This window comes from Etheostoma spectabile, chromosome 4 (genome assembly GCF_008692095.1).
Source record: "Etheostoma spectabile isolate EspeVRDwgs_2016 chromosome 4, UIUC_Espe_1.0, whole genome shotgun sequence".
Taxonomy (NCBI): domain Eukaryota; kingdom Metazoa; phylum Chordata; class Actinopteri; order Perciformes; family Percidae; genus Etheostoma; species Etheostoma spectabile.
In genome coordinates, this window is record NC_045736.1 from 12,666,307 (window position 1) to 12,684,412 (window position 18,106).

The following is an 18,106-nucleotide window of genomic DNA, read 5'->3' on the forward strand; positions in this document are numbered from 1 at the left end:
ATTAACATAGACACAGGCTAATTACTGCTAACTAACAGGCTAGGTAACATAAACATACGCACAGGCTAATTACTGCTAACTAACATGCTAGTTAACATTAACATAGACACAGGCTAATTACTGCTAACTAACATGCTAGTTAACATTAACATCGGCACAGTCTAATTACTGCTAACTTACACGCTAGTTAACATTAACATAGGCACAGGGTAAATACTGCTAACTAACATGCTAGTTAACATAGAGTTTTGTGTGTGATTCTGGGTGCTGATGCTTCCATTCCCTGGTAATGAGTTATTTCGTGGTTTTAACGTATCCTGACAGGATTGTTAATGTTAAAATGTTGTTTAACTCTTAAAGGGGAGTTCCTCCTAAAAGTTTAGAGTACTAGTAAAGGAATGTATTATAAGTTGAACTATTTTCACCAGGTGTATGATGGTTCATGTTTTGACTCTGAAGTTGTTTGAATATTTATTTCCAGCCAAAGAGGGTTTATAATTTCTGTTAAGCTGAATCTCATTTTAAGAAAATTGCCCCATAGAACTTCACTTCCCAGAGTGCACCAGCAGCAGTGCACCTGAACAGCTGCTGTGCACCTGATCAGTCATCACTGATTAGGAGCACCTGGTAAGACATGGAGGTGCTCAGTCAGTCAGTAACACAAACTGCAGAGAGAAGACACTCCAAGTTCACCCACAAAGCTCAGCCCAGAGACGTCAATGGTCGGTGAAACGTTTACTTATTTTCATATTGTTTAACTGCTGAATAGATTGATTTAATTGACTTAAAATTTTGTGTTAAATGGGTTTATGCAAATATTAGTTTCTTTTGACGAAATGTGTGAAATATGTGAAATGATTTTCATGTTAAATTTTGGTTCTGTCTTAAAAGGTTTACAACCTGATCTACAACAAATCAACAACTAATCCACTGGCAGACCAATCACCTGAAAGAGCCAGATAAGAATAAAAGAGTTTGAATTGAAAGTTTGAGTTGTACACGTGTCCTTTGGGTGCTGAACGAGGGGAGGACTTGACAGTTGTAAACCAAGCGGAGCGGCCTGGCCCTGAGGATAAATGGCTTCAGATCCAGAAATAAGTCGTTGACGCAGAGGAAGTCAAGATGGCGGAAGATGTCCTGGGGAAGTCGGTCCAGCAGCTAAAAAAGGAGAGGACCAAGGCAAAAAGCAGCTTCACCAGACAAGCCAACTTAATTTCAAGAGAAGCAAGTAGCATGCTTCAAGTGGAGTTAAAGGAAGAATTCACTAAGCTTTCTGACTGTTTCAGAAAGATGCTTGATGCAAACGATGACTACAGGCTCGGACTGGAAGCAGACATTAAGACTGAGGAGAAGGAAGCTGGTCTTGATGAACAGCTAAAAGCCGACGTAAACAGAGCTGTAACGGAAAGTGAAGCAAAGTTGGTGGAAATAAGAGACATTGTTCAAACAAACCTGTGGTCGAGGTATGGAAGAAGTGAACTTCTTGGGGCAATTCTGGAAGCAGAAAAAGCAAATGAGAAAGCGGCTGATGTACCTGTGGAAAGTGCCAATTTAGAGGGCTTTGAAGTGCACCTCGCTCTCTTGGAAAACAGAAGAAAAGAGGCCATCTCAGCAATGTTAACATGGGAGAGATGGATCCCTGTTGAATTAAAGGAGGAATTAGATGGAAGAGTCAAGGATGTACGAGCATTTCACAACAGGCTTGAGTTAAGGAAAGTGGAATTTGTCACTGCACGGACCATCAATGTGCAAGGCACAGGAGTGAAACCATTACCCCAATTGGCAACAGCCACACCGATATTAAGAATCAAGCCAACCTCTCTACCTATCTTCAATGGAACCAAGAGAGAATATCACAGATGGAGGAAAGACTGGGAAAGCCTGCAGAAGCAGGGAGAGCCATCCGGATCAACTGAAGTTAAGAAAATTCAACTTTTGGAGAGTGTGGATGACAAAATCTCAGGAGACCTCAGACTTTCAACCTACACCACTGCTAATGACATGTTCAGAGTCCTGGAGAACAGATATGGCAACAAATCAACCATCATAGTGGAAATCCTTGAAGAGCTTGAGAAGATGCCACATGTGAAAGGGAACCAGCCAAGAAAAGTCATTGACCTCATACAGACAGTGGAGAAGGCCCTGGCAGACCTCACAGAGTTAGGAAACTCTGGAGCTATAAAGAACCCACTGGTAATTAAAACCATTGAAAGCAAGTTGCCTGACTTTATTAAAAGAGACTGGGTGATGTTCATGGTCGAACCCAGAAACAACGTCACATCAGACAACCACTTTGACATGCTCTTGAAGTTCCTGAAGAGTCAAGAAGAAATACTAGAGAGACTTGAACAGCTCAGAACTGTGGAGAAGTTGGATAAATCAGATTGGTCAGAGAAGAAGTATGACAGAAAGACTGCCTCAACAAGAACCACAAAGAAAGGAGACTTTGGTGAGGTGTGTGGTGTCTGTGGTGAAAGTGGGCACAACAACAAGATTTTCTTCTGTAGAAAGTTCAAAGGACTTAAGCTACCTGAAAAAAAGGCTGTACTGAGAAAGCTAGGAGCATGCAGAAAATGTCTTGGATGCCATGATGCAGATGGATACTGCAGAGACACTTTCTTATGCAGAAATGAAGACTGTAAAAGGGAAGGTGGTGCCCCGGACCACCATTTTTTCCTCTGCCCAAAAGGAGAAGTCAGAAGAGGTGAAAAGAGAGAGTGCAAGAAACAGCAAAGGTGAAAGCAAACTAACAGAGGAACAAGAGGGATTCTTGTCTGAACTTTCTCCAGAAATGGCAGATCGATGCAGAAAGGCTTTCACCAACACCAGCAAAATCGCAGGGACATTCGATGCTTCAGGCCAGTCTGAGCTACTGCAAAGAAATGGACTCCCTGAACTTCCTGTCATTATGATGTTGATGCAAGTCACTGCAAATGCAGGGCAGAAGATAGGGACTTTAATTGACCTCGCTTCAGATACAAACTACATAACCCATAAGGCTGCAGAAAGACTGAGGTTAAGACATGAGACGATAACCTTAGTTGTGCATGGAGTTGGTGGTATGACCATGAAGGTGAGAACACAAAGGTATCTCCTGAAAGTTAGAGTCAAGACACCTAAAGGAACAGAGAGAGCTCATGAAATGGTCTGCTACGGCTTGGACGAAATCGCCAGAGTACACCAAGTAATTAAACCAGAAAAGTTGAAAACGTTTTTCCCGGAAGTCAAACTTGAAGAATTGGAGAGACCAGAAGAGGTTGAACTTCTGATTAGCCACAGAGAGGGAAGACTCGCTCCACAGAGAATAAAAATCATCGGAGACCTCGTCTTGTGGGAGGGCCCACTGGGGAAGACGGTGGGTGGAGCACATCCCGATCTATTTGAAGAGGTGGAAGTTGCAGTATATGAGTCAAAGACACACTTTGCTCGCTCCATGAGGACAGCTGCTGTCAAATACCAAGAGATCATAAGTCCTACTACTGACAAAGCCCAGCTACAGCAGGAGGATGTGGCTAAGACCAGATTTGCAGCTGCCAGTAATCGTGAGTTTCTGGAGTGGTGGCGCTGGGACAGCATCGGAGCTGCATGTGAGCCAAGATGTGGAGGATGCCGATGTGGAAACTGTCCACCAGGAGGAAAAGAAATGACCCTGGCAGAGGAGCGAGAGCTAGAGGTAATTAAAGGAGGCCTCACCTACAAGAAGGGTGATGCTCACACACCAGCTCTGCATTGGGATGCAAAGTATCCTTGGACGGTAGATCCTGCTTCTCTCCCAAACAACAAAGGTGCAATCCAAGCTTGTTTCTTAAGGATGGAAAAACACCTAAGCAGAGAGCCAGACTGGAAAGTCGCATATGCTACCCAGATCCACGAAATGGTCGAACGAGGCGTAGCCATAAAACTCACCAACAAAATCATGGACGAGTGGAACGGACCAGTGTGGTACGTGAGTCACCTGGTAGCACCAAATCCTCATTCTGTGACAACACCAGTTCGTATTGTATGGAATAGCAGCCAGAAATACAAAGGTGTGTGTATGAATGATCTTCTTCTGAAGGGACCAGACGTCCTCAACCCAATCAGAGCTGTCCTGCTGAGGTTCAGAGAAGGGACGTATGCAGCTCTAGGAGACATCAGAAAGATGTACAACTCTGTATGGCTGGAAGAGCGTGAGAAGCATCTTCACAGGTTCCTCTGGAGGGACAACCCAGATGAAGAGATATGTGAATATGCAATTACAAGAGTCAACATGGGGGACAGACCGGCTGGTTGCATTGCTCAGTTGGCTATGAGGGAAACAGCAAGCCTGCCCAACTTTCTCCACTTGGAGGATGAACGTAGAGTCATTGAAGAGGACAGTTATGTGGATGACCTCTTAACCTCCCAAAATGACTTAAGTAAACTTAACAAGATCACAGCAAATGTAGAAGAGATCTTGAAAGCTGGAGATACAAAGCAGAACTTTGATTCTTCCAAATCAAATGAGGGGTGTAGACAACAAAGCCTTGGGTATTGGCTACCAAGCGGATGAAGACAAGTTGTACATGTTAACCTCAGTTAACTTTTCCAGAAGGAAAAAGAAGATGAGAGTTGGAAAAGATCTTCTCAAAGAGGAGGTGAGAACTGGGACACCTAAACCACTGACTAGGAGGGCTCTCTTAAGCCAAGTGGCTGGACTGTACGACCCAATTGGCTTAGTTACACCTGCCAAACAGAAAGGAGCAATTCTTGTCAGAAAAGCATTTCAGGAGGGAGGGGGTGGAAAACTAACCCAAGAAACCTGGGACCAACCTCTCTCAGAAGGCCTCAGAGAAGAAGCCATACAGCTTTTCGAAGAATATGTGCAGCTTGGACAGGTGAGATTCCACAGAAGCCTCACACCAGCTGGCTGGGAAGGGAAACCTTGGGGCATTACGTTCTCAGATGGAAGTGACAAAGCCTATGGCGCTGTGATGTACTTACGATGGGAGACGAATCAAGGCACTGAGGTTCGTTTAGTTGAATCGAAAGCCAAACTGACACCCCTAGATCAAAAGGGAGAAGCTGTAAAAGCTGAAATGTGTGGTGCTGTCTTTGCAGCCAGGATCAGAAAGTATGTGGAAAAACATGCTCAAATGAAGATTGAGAGATGGTTCCATCTACTTGACAGTCAAACTGTATTGGGAGCCATTCACAGAGTCAGTTATGGGTACAAAACCTTCTTCGCAAATAGAGTGGGAGAAATCCAGAAGGCTGGACTAATGCAAGACTGGTGGTGGATCCGTGGAGATCTAAACATAGCTGACATCATAACAAGAGGGGGCGCTCCTGGGGATTTGGAGGAAAATTCCACATGGCAAACTGGACCGGATTTCCTGAAGTTGCCAGTGGAGGAGTGGCCTATAAAATCAGCTGGTGAGGTTGCAGCTCAGGCCACCGAGAGTGTAAACAGGCTCCAGAGGAAGGCATTCTCAGGTGCATTAACAAGAGCTCAAGCAAGAAGGAGTCAGCAGGAAGGCACTCAGGAAAGTCCAAAGAGTGAATCTCAAGAGGGAATTAACCCAACTCTTCTAGGACGGAGGCCCACTGGCTGGGTTAAAGATCTTGTGGAAGTAAGAAGATTTAGTAGCCTGTCCCAACTGGTGAGAGTCGTTGCCTGGGTTTGTCTAGCTGCCAAGCAGTGGCTAAAGAGGAAGTATAAGGCCCCTAAACAGTCAGAGTGGGAGGTAAGATCACCCAAGCAATCTGTGATTACTGTCAAAGACCAGGAAGATGCACTCACAGACCTCTTCCTCGCAGCTCAGGACAGTACAGTTTTCTCAGACACGACTCTTAGCAGATTGGCGGTATACAAAGATTCAAACTCTGGACTGCTAGTTTGCGGAGGTAGGATTCAGACGTTCAATGAAGATAAGAGCACAGTGCCAGTTCTCCCATTCGAAGCATGGGTGTCTACACTGCTGGCACGGGAATCCCACAAAGCAAATCACGAGGGAGTGGCAGGAACCCTTCTCCGGATGAGGAAGAAAGCTTGGGTAATAAAAGGCCGTAGACTTGCTAAGAAAATTGTAGACAGCTGTGTGGTCTGCAGGAAAAACAAGGCAAAACTGTGTCAACAAATCATGGCTGACCTGCCTCCAGAGCGAACAGGTCCAGCTGCACCTTTTGAATTCACAACCATGGACCTGTTCGGCCCTTATGAAGTAAAAGATGAGGTCAAGAAGAGAACTAGACTCAGAGTATGGGGGATAGTCTTCTGCTGTATGGCTTCCCGAGCCATACACACAGAAGTGGTGAGTGACATGTCATCTGAAGGATTTCTGCTAGCCTATCAAAGGTTCACTTCACTGAGAGGACATCCCAGGAAACTCTGGTCAGACCCTGGTACAAACTTTGTGGGAGCCAGACCTGCACTGGAGAAGCTTCACAGATTCCTCAACCAACTAAACAAGTCTGAACTTGAGGACAAAGCTGCCAAGCATGGTACAGAATGGTCGTGGAAGATCCACCCTGCAGACTCTCCCCATAGGAATGGTGCAGCAGAAGCAGCTGTCAAGATAGTAAAGCGGGCATTGAGTAACCTCGGTGGAGATGGTGTTTTCACATGGGGAGAATTCCAAACCTTTCTTTACATGGCAGCCAACCTTGCGAATGAGAGACCCATCGATGCAAGAACTCAAAGCAGAGAAGACTGTGTAGAGTACATCACCCCGAATTCTCTGCTTTTGGGACGTGCCAATCTAAAGGGAGACACTGGAGGTTTTCAGTTTGACGGCTACCCTTACAAAAGACTAAAACGTATTGAAGCAGAGGTGAGCAATTTCTGGAAGAAGTGGAGCCAATTGGCTGGACCTAATTTGTTCATAAGGAACAAATGGCACACCAAAGAACGAAATGTTGCCGTTGGAGATGTGGTCTGGTTAGCTGACCAAAATACCCTGAGAGGACAGTACAGGCTGGCTAGAGTGGTTGATGTCAATGCAGACAACAAAGGCATCGTAAGAGATGTGCTTGTGAAGACTGTTCCCAGCTATCCTGTTCACACCACAAGAGCAAACAGTGGAAGAACCAAGAGCCTTCGAACTAAAATCCCAGCCACAATTCTTCACAGAGATGTTCGACGTCTTGTCATCTTACTTCCCACTGAAGAACAAACAAAAGTATGAAGAGTTTGAGTGACCTCTCTGGCTTGTGAGAAACCAGGAGCTCAAGTGGGAGGTGTTAAGCTGAATCTCATTTTAAGAAAATTGCCCCATAGAACTTCACTTCCCAGAGTGCACCAGCAGCAGTGCACCTGAACAGCTGCTGTGCACCTGATCAGTCATCACTGATTAGGAGCACCTGGTAAGACATGGAGGTGCTCAGTCAGTCAGTAACACAAACTGCAGAGAGAAGACACTCCAAGTTCACCCACAAAGCTCAGCCCAGAGACGTCAATGGTCGGTGAAACGTTTACTTATTTTCATATTGTTTAACTGCTGAATAGATTGATTTAATTGACTTAAAATTTTGTGTTAAATGGGTTTATGCAAATATTAGTTTCTTTTGACGAAATGTGTGAAATATGTGAAATGATTTTCATGTTAAATTTTGGTTCTGTCTTAAAAGGTTTACAACCTGATCTACAACAAATCAACAACTAATCCACTGGCAGACCAATCACCTGAAAGAGCCAGATAAGAATAAAAGAGTTTGAATTGAAAGTTTGAGTTGTACACGTGTCCTTTGGGTGCTGAACGAGGGGAGGACTTGACAATTTCCATGATGACTTTAGTATAATGGAGGAGTTTTGGAGGTAGAAAGAAGAGATATATAATATTATTATTGAAACGGTTCAGCAAGGGTGATCTTTATTTTGGTAAGGACGAGACTATTTCTGGGAATTTGAGTGTGGAAGATTTTGCCCCCTGAAAAATGGGGAGTAAAGAAAATGGTGTTACGGTTCTTAAATTGAAGTGAGACATGTTTTCACGAGGGGAATGTTGTTGTTGAGGACTGTTTTATGCTTTTGTGTTTCGGAGAATCTGTAATAAACAGACAGAGATTTGGAGACGAGGACGGCGGTTCGTTCTCTCACTCACTGACTCCGTGATTCTGCTTTCCAGGGTTTCTCCTCTGAGAGTTAAGTAGTGAACCCCAATCAAGAAAAATCATTTGTTACGCCGGTTACTCAATTTGAAACCACCGCCTTGGGGCAGACGTCAAGCTGGCGACCAGAGCAGGAAAGGAGGAGGAAGAGGAAGAGGAGGAGCAGCCTGCAGCAGTGGAGGAGGAAGAGGAGGAGCAGCCTGCAGCAGCAGTGAAGGAGGAAGAGGAGGAGTATGTAGTGGAGAAGGTTTTGGACCGCAGAGTGGTGAAGGGAAGAGTAGAGTTTCTGCTGAAATGGAAGGGGTTCTCAGAGTAAGTATGAGTCTAGAATATTAAAAATTGGTGTTTTTAGTCCTGAATACACACACACACACACACACACACACACACACACACACACACACACACACACACACACACACACACACATTCTACAGCATAATTTTCGGTATTGTACCATACCCTCAAAGTTGAAGGTTTGGTATTTTGACACTAAGGTGCAGACCTGCAAATAAGTTTACAACATGGCAACAGATAAAAGGAATAATCCAAATTAGCAGCTAGGGTGAGATGTATTTCCTAAAAAACAAAGTGTGAGGAGATGTTCTTCTGTCTGCACTCACCTTTCCAGTGAGGAGAACACATGGGAGCTACAAGACAACCTGGACCTGGACCTTATCACCAAGTACATGCAGAAACACGAGGAGACGGAGGAGAAGAAGAAGAAGGAGGGCAAGAGGAAAGGTGTCAGGGAGGAGGAGGTGAGTGAAGGAAAGAGGGTACTCCAGACTGAAGAGTCCCAGAAATCTAATCTCAATATTAATGAATGCACACAGAGGGTTTCACAAATGTCTTTAAGGATTTATATATATACCGTAATTCCTCAAAGAAAAACCGGTAGTCAATTAAACTGCGGCCCTCTGATAGTGCTGCATTACCATGGTTACCATGGTTATGCAGCAGTGGAACTTAGACACAGACATGCTGTGAACGATGCTTCTGGTTTTACTTAGCTCGCTCCACCATGGCGCCTTACTAACTCACTCACTCAGTCCGTTGATCTACAAACGGAGATCAATGGGCATGCATGTATTGTTGGGGGGGTGTATGAGGCCACCCCCCTTTCAATCAATCTTTACATCTTTGTATGCAAAACCTTCTATCCCAGCCCAGGACCATTGAACTACATCCCATAATTCCTCTGCATTACTGGGTCTGGACTCAGAAACGGCATTTATGATGTCACCCTACAAGTGTTCTCTGGGATTGAGGTCCGGGGACTGGGCTGGCCGCTCTATAACATCCATCTGGTTCATCTGGAACCAAGACTTTGCTCCTTCCTGGTGTGTTTGGGTCCTTGTCTTGTTGAAAGACCCGTTTCAAAGGCATTTCCTCTTCAGCATAAGGCAACGTGACCTCTTCAAGTGTTCTGATGTATTGACACTGATCCATGATCCCTGGTATGTGATAAAAGGGCCCAACACCACAGTATGAGAAACATCCCATAACCAGCATGCTTTACTGTCTTCACAGTGGACTGGGGCTTGATTTCAGTGCAGGGGGGTCGGAGGACAAACTGTCTGCGGCTCCTAGACCCAAAAAGAACAGTTTCCCTCTCATCAGTCCCCAGAATGTTGCTCCATTTCTCTGTTGGCCAGTCAATGTGTCCTTTGGTTGTTTCCCACGTCGGTCAGGCGTTGGATGCCATTTCAAGGCATTTGAAATGATTTTGGCAGAGCAGCTTATAATCTTCTGCACTTCTTTATATGTTTTCCCCTCTCATAACAACTTTTTAATCAAAGTCCTCTGTTCCTCAGAGCAATGTCTGGAACGAGCCATTTTGCTGAGTATGTCAGTGTGAAATGCACTATAACCAGCATGCACAACATGTTCTTCCTTCCTTCCTTAAATATGTATATATACAGTATATAGATTAAATATGGGCCATAACTGACACTTATTTCTTCACAGAATCAATCAGCTCACTAATTGAACACAACACTGCTATTATTTTGAACATGCTCCTTTCAATTACAGATTCAATTCTACAGAATGAGCAGCATGCATGTCATGACTATTGGTTTTCTAGGACTCTACAACACTTACTAGTAAATGATTTGCCATGTAGAAATATCACTTTTTCCCAAAAAATGATTCATGAGTTTAGTGATGCTATTATTTGAACACAACTGTACATCAAAGCTATTTTTTAAACATCCATGACCAGGACATATGCGCCTGTGTTTTTCAGAGGAGTCAGTGATGCTCATCAGTTTTATTCCAGAGCACAGCAGAAAGCTCTGCTGAGCTTCAGAGATGCTTGAGGAAATGGAGCTTGTGTGGACAATACCACATTCCACTACCATATTACTTACTTACACAATACTGCTGGCTATACAAGTTTGATTTAGCAAAAACAACAACCTAAAACAAAAGGTCAAAGGTCAACTGGTGCCCCTCATTGCTAATACCATCAGGAACAATGGTTCCGATTTACTTTACTGGAGTAGAGCTGTTCCAGCAACATGAAGATAACACGGGAACCCCTACAGATACCAGTGAGAGCTAAAAAATCTGTGGGAAAATGTTACATTTACAACTTTCCCGGCACAAAGAGTCCCGGATGACCCCCAATTTGTTACCGGCTGGCTAAAGGCTGGCAACAAAATGGAGGCCACACATAATTTGATCAAAAGTAGTTTATTTATCACAAACTAACCAACAATTGATGCATGGATTCCCATAATGCAACTCCATAATAGTGATGTTGGCAGATAATTAACCCTCATGTCGTCCTCGGGTCATTTTGACCCGAGGACGACATCAGTGTTCTTTTTAATTACGCAAAATAACATGATTGATTCCACACAACGCTCTTTGCCAAGTACAAATCTCTACTTTCATTAATATTGGGGTGTCTTATTCAATTTTATAGCATTTGGAGAAAACAAAGTGTTTTTTAAATAGTTTTGAGTAAAAGTTGACATATTCCAGTCTGTGATATCATCAACATCCATTCCTCTAAGTTTATTCTAAATAATTCCTAATTTCTGCTTTTCTCACTCAAACATTAGGTATAATTTCCTATACATGAGGTTTATTGACCATAAATTCCAAAAATAACTGTAACAAAGTCAAAGTTAATAAGTTGGTGTAATGTATTGTTAAACGTCAAAAAAGTGACAAAAACTGAAGAAAAATTTAAACATTCATACAAAGCCTCAACAAAAGTGTTGATTTTCAATTTTGACGGGAAGACAACACAAGGGTTAAGAAAAGTATTGCGTCAGTCAAACAATGTTCCATAGACATAAATGTTGTTTCTAGTTTAACCCGTTTGCGCCGGATGCTTCGCGACGACACATCTACCGCCAGTTACTGCGTTGCGCAACTCTGACCCTCCTGCCGGCTGCTGCGTGGCGCAGCGTTTTGTATTTGTCGGTCTTTTCATGACGTGTGCAGCAGAGAACGTCATTGGTTCAAATACACATGAGGCGGGTCTTGTTGGCCATGTGACCACCAAAATGTACCGTAGGTTGCTGAAAATCACGTCAATCAACTAGACGTACATATGCGTTTGTTTATGAATGTTTGAGAGACGAGCGAGAAAACGGCTACGAGGCAATCAGAGGAGGATTTAGACAGCGAGGGCGGGGACGTTGAGGTGGAAGATAGTGAGGAGTTTGGGAGGGAGAATGTCTTCATCATAATCGACCACTTTCTCTGTCGGAGCCGTTTTCTCACTCGTCTCTCAAAACTCCATAATCAAACGCACATGTTTGTCTGGTTGATTGACGTGATTTTCAGCAAACTACGGTACATTTTGGTGGTCACATGGCTTGGAATAGCCAACAAGACCCGCCTCATGTGTATTTGAACCAATGACAGTGCGTTCTCTGCCGCACGCGTCATGGAAAGACCGACCAGTACAAAATGCTGCGCCACGCAGCAGCCGGCAGGAGGGTCAGAGTTGCGCAACGCAGTAACCGGCGGTAGATGTGTCGTCGAGAAGCATCCGGCACAAACGGGTTAAGATAGAGCTCTACAGCATGGCACCTCACTAACTCACTCTCTTGGTTTTTCTCTGTTGATAGAAACGGAGAGGAAGAGGAGTCAAACGTCACCGCTGTCAGCACTGTGACAAATCCTTCACAACATCAGGAAATTTAAAGATTCATCAGAGAGTTCACACTGGAGAGAAACCGTACAGCTGTGATCAATGTGGGGAAACATTTTCTCAGAGTGGTAGCCTTAAAAAACATCAGCGCATTCACACTGGAGAGAAGCCGTACTGGTGTGAACAATGTGGTGAAACGTTTTCTCACAGTAGTAACCTTAAATCTCACCAGCGCATTCACACTGGAGAGAAGCCATACAGCTGTGAACAATGTGGGGAAACCTTTTCTCATAGTAGTACCCTTAAAACTCACCAGCGCATTCACACTGGAGAGAAGCCGTACTGGTGTGAACAATGTGGGGAAACCTTTTCTCAGAGTAGTAACCTTAAAAGACACCAGCGCATTCACACTGCCTCGTTGTGAACATGTTTCAGAGCCAAGCTGTTTCCTCCTCCTCATGTCCTGATAGCTGTGTTGTTATATTCTGATCTTCTCTCCACATTGAAGGCTGACCAGCAGTAACTTTATCTTCTGAGCAGCATGTATGTTATTGTGGATCAGCTGGACTGTTTCTGCCTGTCCTCAGAACCCTTTACCATTTAGGCACCAGAATCGGTGCCTGAACCCATCCTTTTAAAAATACTTTTTTTAAATGTATATATTTAAATAAAAAAAGGAGCACAAAAAGACAGTCAGCTAAATTTAAGAACTGCTTGTTTATTGCTACTATTACTATATGGTCCAAATGAAATGTAAAAAAATGTAATGTAATGTAATATTTCTCCAGTAAATTGCTGGTCAATGACAAAAATAACCACTATATGGAAAAAGGCAGCGCTGGTGTTTCAGTAGCACCAAATCCCCGTTACTATTCGTCCGATAGATACCGGGTGTTAAGGCACCGGTGCCGTACTAGTACCAGGTTTCGGTTCCCAACCCTAACCACATTGTACCCACCGTGGGAAGGAGAAGGCCCAAAGGAGAAACATTAAGACGTTTACAGATGTTTTGGTTGGAAAACGTAGACATGTTTGAAACTTTTATTTTGGTAAAAACTTTCTTCTCATCTCTATAAATATAAAAAAAAAATTGGGCTGACAAGAAGTCAGTGTAATTTTCTTTTAAGGAATACATTTTTGTCACCCTTATATATTTCTAAACTCCCAAAAGTTGGTAAAAACTCTAACCTTTGAGCATTGAGTTTAATAAGCGCAAATTCAATATTTGTTTAAATTTGTCCTCTCCTCATTACCAACATACTAGAAGTCAGCCATTTTGAATTGTACGCTCTCAAATTATTGTTTTGTAGTTTAACATGTTTTCCAACTTGGTGGAATTTCATTTAATAATCTTTGTCTGACATTTCATATTTTCTGTGACTGAATGTGGTTTTAAATCTGTTGAGGTCTGTTCAGACTGAAATTAAAGACACTGATGATGTTTTACAAAATCAGATAATAGAAAGCAAACTTGTAAATAACATCAAGGATTGAATTGTTTTAAATGTTTTGTAATGTGGAACAATTAAATACATAAAAAAAATTAAACGAGGCCTCGTGCTGATTATTTGTGACTTGATTTGGTGGATTTATCCTTCCTTCCGTTTCTGTGTTTAAACTCCTTGATAAGAGAATGTTTCCATCCACTAAAAGTGCTGAAAGACTCAGATTATTATTCAAAGTGTGTGACAACATTATGGGATGGATCCCTACAGAGATAGACCTTTTAGTTAAAGAGTAAGATCATTTTAGTTTATCATAAAACAGCATATCTCCACCAGACTCCATGTAAATAATCACTACTTTTAGCAGCATATCTCCACCAGACTCCATGTAAATAATCACTATTTTTAGCGTGTATAGAGCAGCATATCTCCACCAGACTCCATGTAAATAATCACTACTTTTAGCAGCATATCTCCACCAGACTCCATGTAAATAATCACTATTTTTAGCGTGTATAGAGCAGCATATCTCCACCAGACTCCATGTAAATGATCACTGTATCTAAAACAAAAGACATTTTAGTAACTATTTGACATTGAAATCTTTGGTCAATATAAAATGCAACCCCCCCACCCTTTGATTGTTTCCTATTGATGAGTGACATTTCATATCCCTCAATCTCCACCAACTCCTGTTGTTTATATAGGACAGCTGAAGACGTGTAAGGGCAGAGAGAGAGAGAATGACATGCAGCAAACGCCCTCTTCACCAACTGAGCTACCCGGGCGTCCCACACCCACATATTCTAATGTTATTGGAACAAAACTTTCGCAAGGCAAAAACAAATACTTTATTGAAAAATAATAAAAATAATAATACATTTTATTTAACAGCGCCTTTCTAAGCACTCAGGGTCGCTTTACAGACAAAAAAAAGACAGATACAGGCAACTGAAAAGTATAAACAGTTATGAAAAAATGACAGGAAGAGTGTATTTACAAATAAGAAAGCTGGAACAGGTGGGTTTTGAGTCTGGTTTTGAACAGGGGGAGAGAGTCGATACTGCGGAGGACAGGTGGGAGTCAGTTCCAGAGCTGGGGAGCAGAGCAGCTGAAGGCTCTGGTCCCCATGGTGACAAGTCAAGCTGGGGGGACAGTGAGGTGGATGGAGGAGGAAGATCTGAGGGAGCGTGAGGGGACGGCGATGTGAAGGAGTTCTGATAGATATGGAGGAGCAAGGTTATGGATGGCTTTGAAAGTATGGAGAAGGATTTTAAATTGTATTCTGAATTGAACTGGAAGCCAATGGAGCTGCTCGAGGACAGGGGTTATATGATGGAAAGGGGGGGGGGGGTGTTCTGGTGACGACACGAGCTGCTGAGTTCTGAAGAAGTTGAAGTTTATGGAGGGATATTTGAGGGAGGCCAAAAAGGAGGGAGTTACAGTAGTCAAGGCGGTAGGTGATGAGGCTGTGGATAAGGATGGAGGCAGTGTGAGTGGTAAGGGAGGGACGGAGGCGGTTAATGTTGCGTAGGTGGAAGTATGCAGACCGGCAGATATTATTTATGTGTGACTGAAAGGATAAGGAGGAGTCGAGGATGACGCCCAGATTCTTGTCCTGAGGGGAAGGGGAGACCAAGGAGTTGTCTATTGGTAGAGTGAAACTGTTGATGAAAAAATGCCAGTACTTTATTAAAAAATGTTATCACTCTTTGTCATTTTTCTCTGGCATTGTTGATTTGAGTAGTGAGTAGCTTTAGGGCTGTGTGAAAATGGGCCAAGCAGTGGTAGTAGTAGTCTAAATGTAGCTGTGGTAAACAATTAGCAGCTGGTAGATAAATCTCCCCATCTGGGTTATGGTCCCAGCACACTTCCGCTGCGCCACTCTGCTCTCCTTAACCTGCCCAGGAGCTGTTAAATCTGTGATTCACATTTTGAGGGAAGGTTTGGGAAGGACCAAGGTTCCAACAGCTATCTTTTATGTGAGCTTCCTGATTGCTCACACTTTGACTATTCACATTGGTGTTTTAAAAAAGGCAGTGATTTTAGCTTTGATTTACTCATCAGCTCTTTTTTTAAGTGATTTTAGACCTGGAACGAGCCATCTTTTATTTCCCGTGGAGGTCCAAGTGAGAACGAGTGCAAAAGAAGAGTGATGAAGAAGCCAAAAGAGGGAAAGGAGTGCCGGACCTGTTATTGTTTTTAGGAAGCAGATTTACAGCTATACACTTTGCAAATCAGTGTCTCACCCTGGCCGCCATCAAAGATGCCATTTGGACCTCAAGAAATTTGCTGGTAAGAAAGAACATGCAGATCCCCCCCTGTTTTGATCACTTGAGGTATTTCAGTGAAGTCTTTGGTCTTGGACAGTTACCTTCCAATCTAAAACTGTATATCATATTGTCTCTGGAACAATAGTTAACAGTTGGAGGAGTAATAGCTCTTTACAGTGAATATGCAAAAGAAGATGTTCACAAGTTCAGCCCAGGTAAATGCTCAGCCCATATTCACACAGACCTAAACCTACTTACTTGATGATGGTTACAATATTCTAATAATCAACAATGCCAGAGAAAAATGACAAAGTGTGATAACATTTTTTAATAAAGTATGTGCTTTTTCCTTGCAAAGGTTTTTTTCCCAATAACATTTACAAGCATACCGTTAGTTACGGTGCCTGTGTTTGTCACAATGTGGAGAGCTGGTACTTGCAGGTAGTGTGGCCGAGTGGTCTAAGGCGCTGGATTTAGGTTCCAGTCTCTCTGGAGGCGTGGGTTCAAATCCCACCACTGCCATTTGCAAATATTACATAGTTGTAAGCCAACCAATGTGGTCTCTTACAGCTGTGTCATTTGGGCTGAACTTGTTGAAGTAACTAGAATCATCCATCCATCACCTTGCTGAGATTGTTCCTTGTTAACCTGAGGTTCAACGGTGAAACCTTCCTTTCCAGCACTTTGGAGTAGAAAATCAACAAATGATTGCGATAGTTAATCGTGATCTCTAATTGTTGTTATCATTTTGGCCATAACCGTGCAGCTCAAAGAGATTTTATCAAACCAGGTTGGGCAAGTAACCTTTCTGCTGACTTCTTGTAAAAAAAGCAACTAACACAACTCAAAGAAAGCTACTGCGATGGCTGGGACTCAAACCCAGGTCAACTGCTTGGAAGGCAGCTATGCTCACCACTATACCACCATCACTGGACAGCACTTTTTCACTTCAAATCTTGTAATACATCTGGGTATTGACACTGGAAATGCGCTCTATCACTGAAAGTCCCTCCAGGGGGTCCTGTGTTATCACAATCAACGGAATGGGAAGTTCGTATGACAATGCTGGCTCCCTTCGATAGCTCAGTTGGTAGACTGGAGGACTGCAGAGGCATAAAGCTGAAATCCTTAGGTTGCTGGTTCAACTCCGGCTCGAAGGAGAAGTTTTTTTGATGTAGAGATGGACAGACGACCCTAAACCATAATACTTCTTGCCGGGACATAACATGAAACAAAAAAAAGAGGTGGGGTAGATATGAGCGCAGAAATCCTTTTACGACAGGCTTTACGTGATATTCATGAAACGTTCGGATCACACCAATCAGAGCGTAAGAATGATCGTACATTGATAAATGCAGCGGCTGGAAAGCGACTTGATTTTGCCACTAAGAAGTGATAGTAGTATTGTGATAAATTTGCCTCGCGCGTGACACTCTTTTCCATCATATTCAATAACTAAACCAGATTATTCAATCCATTCCTCTACTTATATGCAAAGTAGTCTCATCCAGGACCTAAAGCACCCTAAGCGAGAATCATAAACCTAGACCAATGAACAAGGAGAGTCATGTCCTGCTCATTGTTCCTCATATCTTTTCCCAGTTTTTTTCTACTGCGTGCAGTTGAAGCAGGACATGAAAATTGCCAACATGCTGTACTACAATTGTGCTGGCTCCTAATCTGGGTTAATTTAACAATAAACTGGATTTTAAAGTACAGATTAGGGTTGTAACAGCACCTTGCTTCAGGGCTCGTCTGGGAGTTGAACCCGGGACCTCTCGCACCCGAAGCGAGAATCATACCCCTAGACCAACGAGCCACGTAAACATAACTTATTAGCAATTTTCCATCAAGTAAATGTGACCAGTCAGTGACTCGAAAGCCAACCGTTAAGAAGTTTGTTTGGCATGTGGTGTTTTTATGGCTCCACTGCCAGATTGAGCTTTCTGATTATATTGGACTAAAGACTACTTTTGAAGCAAAACATTTTACCAACATTGGAACTTGAATTTTTTGGTCAAAAGTGACAGCAGATAAGCCTAGTTTCCACCATCTATTGGACGACAGACTACTTTTGTCAAAATTAGAAATTGAATACTGGTAAAAAAGAAATGCAGCTTGGATTTGTCACTGACTTGAAAGACTATGGTCAGGTAGATTGTCATGGGGTCTTTTCATGGCTCCACTGCCCGATTCAGCTTAAC

At 43.0% G+C, this 18,106-nt stretch overlaps 1 protein-coding gene and 3 non-coding genes across 4 annotated transcripts in view; 2 read left to right on the forward strand and 2 right to left on the reverse strand.

The window, feature by feature from the left end:
• Positions 1 to 18,106, reverse strand: part of LOC116687659 (zinc finger protein 420-like) — a 114,491-nt gene that overhangs the window by 40,466 nt on the left and 55,919 nt on the right. The window lies entirely within an intron of this gene.
• On the forward strand, positions 16,343 to 16,424 carry trnal-uag (transfer RNA leucine (anticodon UAG)). The gene has a single exon. It is a non-coding gene; the product is annotated as a tRNA-Leu (tRNA).
• trnac-gca (transfer RNA cysteine (anticodon GCA)) lies at positions 16,975 to 17,062 on the forward strand. The gene is given in 2 exon segments: positions 16,975 to 17,011; positions 17,027 to 17,062. It is a non-coding gene; the product is annotated as a tRNA-Cys (tRNA).
• trnap-cgg (transfer RNA proline (anticodon CGG)) lies at positions 17,650 to 17,721 on the reverse strand. The gene has a single exon. It is a non-coding gene; the product is annotated as a tRNA-Pro (tRNA).